The sequence below is a fragment of the Camponotus vicinus genome, unplaced genomic scaffold (assembly GCF_025532165.1).
Source record: "Camponotus vicinus isolate PSW18456_S1 unplaced genomic scaffold, iyCamVici1.0 SCAF_28, whole genome shotgun sequence".
Taxonomy (NCBI): Eukaryota; Metazoa; Arthropoda; class Insecta; order Hymenoptera; family Formicidae; genus Camponotus; species Camponotus vicinus.
The window spans coordinates 15,001-17,500 of NW_028141965.1; the positions used below are offsets into that span (position 1 = coordinate 15,001).

The 2,500-nt window shown below is 56.7% G+C and overlaps 2 non-coding genes across 2 annotated transcripts in view; both read left to right on the forward strand.

Annotated features, from left to right (window-relative positions):
- The first annotated feature begins 229 nt into the window (after positions 1-229).
- LOC145967748 (5.8S ribosomal RNA) lies at positions 230-384 on the forward strand. The gene has a single exon (XR_014437541.1). It is a non-coding gene; the product is annotated as a 5.8S ribosomal RNA (ribosomal RNA).
- A 1,217-nt stretch (positions 385-1,601) lies between these two features.
- Positions 1,602-2,500, forward strand: part of LOC145967745 (large subunit ribosomal RNA) — a 4,073-nt gene continuing 3,174 nt past the window's right edge. Inside the window, exon 1 of the ribosomal RNA XR_014437540.1 lies at positions 1,602-2,500. This exon is cut by the window's right edge and continues 3,174 nt beyond it. This is a non-coding gene — a ribosomal RNA (large subunit ribosomal RNA).

Consider the following 2,500-nt stretch of genomic DNA (forward strand, 5'->3'; position numbering starts at 1 on the left):
TTTCCGCCCCGGCTCTTTCCCCGTCGAACGGGGGAAGTGACGCTCCGATCGCGAACCAACTTTGTGCCGTAGCCTCGATCCCTTTACCGGGATTGCGGCGGCGGTCCGCGCGTGCTCGGACGCGCGGCCAGGCTGATCGAAGAGCCACGATTTTCTCTCACTCTTCGGAGTGGAGACCACGATGGATGAACTGTGAAGCGTTCGACGAACGCGACGAATGAAAAACGATTACCCTGAACGGTGGATCACTTGGCTCGTGGGTCGATGAAGAACGCAGCTAATTGCGCGTCAACTTGTGAACTGCAGGACACATGAACATCGACATTTCGAACGCACATTGCGGTCCACGGATACAATTCCCGGACCACGCCTGGCTGAGGGTCGTTTTAACAAACCTAAACTGCTTGCGCCCTTACGCAAGCTGACGAGCCACGGCGTAGCCGTGAAACGACGAAATGTCGTCGGCTGTCGTCGCTGTGCCCCCGTCGCATTGCGTAAACGGCGTACGAGCGATCGTTGGACGTTCGCCCGAGAGAGACTAGAGCCTCTTTGTCACCCTCCCAGTATGTATTGGCGACGGGTTCGACGAGAGGCCGTCGTCGATTGGCGTCGTCTGAAATGACACCGAAGGTGTGTGCAGCGAGAGGAGTTATAAAGAGGAGGAGAGAGGCGCGCGTGTACGCACAAAGCGTTTAAAGGATAGCGAAGCGCGCGCGAGCGGCGCCCGGAGGCTGTCGAATGATATGGAGAGAGTTGTCGGCGGAGATATACACAACGACGACACACGAGAGAATATGCGAAAAGTTTAAGCGAGAGGAACGACGACGAACGACGCGCGACACTCGAATGATCTCGCTCTCTACGAGTGATCTCGTAGTTGGCGAATAAAATGCAAAAAGAAAGCGGCGCAGCAGCACATTCTGCTGCGTCCGTCTTTCTAGCGCGTCGTTGTCTCTTCCGATCGCGTCGTCGCGCTGTGCGACTCTCTCTCGGTCTCTCGGTGCGCCAGCGCGCTCGCGCGATACCGCGCCTTTTATTACACGCGAGGCTTCGCCTCCTATCTCGCGGCGCGAGATACCTTACGGTAAAAATATATGGAGAAGGGAAACCGCGGCGCGCGCACAGTCGTCGTCCGGCGGTACGCGGAGGGAGAGAAATTGCGAGAGAAATCCACCCTTAAAAAAGCGGATGAATCGCGAGCCGACCGCGTGTCCGAGTCCACGAAATTTTCGAACGAAGATTGTGACCGGCACGCGTCGTCGTGTACTCGTCGAATCGATTCCATACCGCGCCCGTTATATATATACACGCGCGCGCGCGCATCATAATTACGCCGCGCCGTGTTATTATAATCGTGGAAGTTAGAGGGACGGAAGAAAAGAAGCGCAAAACGATATTATAATATATCTATCTCCTCTCTCGCGTCCCCGCGAAACAAGACTAGATTGTGCCGCGCGCGCAATATCGGTCGGTGCGTTACCGCTAACAATAGTAGTAGTTAACAAACAATAATGATACTACTTAGCGCAATAACTCCACCACCGCACACTCCCTCTATCTCTCTATATCACTTTGTAGAGAGTTTCTCTACAAAACTCTGACGACCTCAGAGCAGGCGAGATTACCCGCTGAATTTAAGCATATTATTAAGCGGAGGAAAAGAAACTAACTAGGATTTCCTCAGTAGCGGCGAGCGAACAGGAAAGAGCCCAGCACCGAATCCCGCGGTTCCGCCGCAGGGAAATGTGGTGTTTGGGAGGATCCGCTTATCCCGAGGCGTCGCGTCGCGTCCAAGTCCATCTTGAATGGGGCCACTTACCCGTAGAGGGTGCCAGGCCCGTAGCGACCGGTGCGCGTCTCGGGAGGATCTCTCCTTAGAGTCGGGTTGCTTGAGAGTGCAGCTCTAAGTGGGTGGTAAACTCCATCTAAGGCTAAATACGACCACGAGACCGATAGCGAACAAGTACCGTGAGGGAAAGTTGAAAAGAACTTTGAAGAGAGAGTTCAAGAGTACGTGAAACCGTTCAGGGGTAAACCTAAGAAACCCAAAAGATCGAACGGGGAGATTCATCGTCAGCGGCGCTGGCTTCGCGTCGGTGGGCGATGTCCCGCGGAGTCCTCGCGGCTCGCGCGCGGGCACGCTACCGTGCGCCGATGTCCGGCTGTCGTCGTCGTGCACTTCTCCCCAAGTAGAACGTCGCGACCCGCTGGGTGTCGGTCTACGGCCCGGGTGCGGTGACTGTCGCGTCGCCGGTAAAACGGCACGCGACAAACCCTCGGTCGCCCGGCCGGCTGCTCGGCGGTACGCGCAAGGTATCAGGCCGCACTTCTACACGGTGCGTCGAGGCCGTCGCAAGCGCGCGCCACGGTACTCGGAGGTTACGGACTTTGCGCCGTCCCCGGTCCTGGCCCGCTGTTGGTTAAAGTACGGATCACCTTCGACAGGCCTGCGAACGTCTCTCTCACGGGGGACGGATACCGGTCGGCGACGCTACTGCTT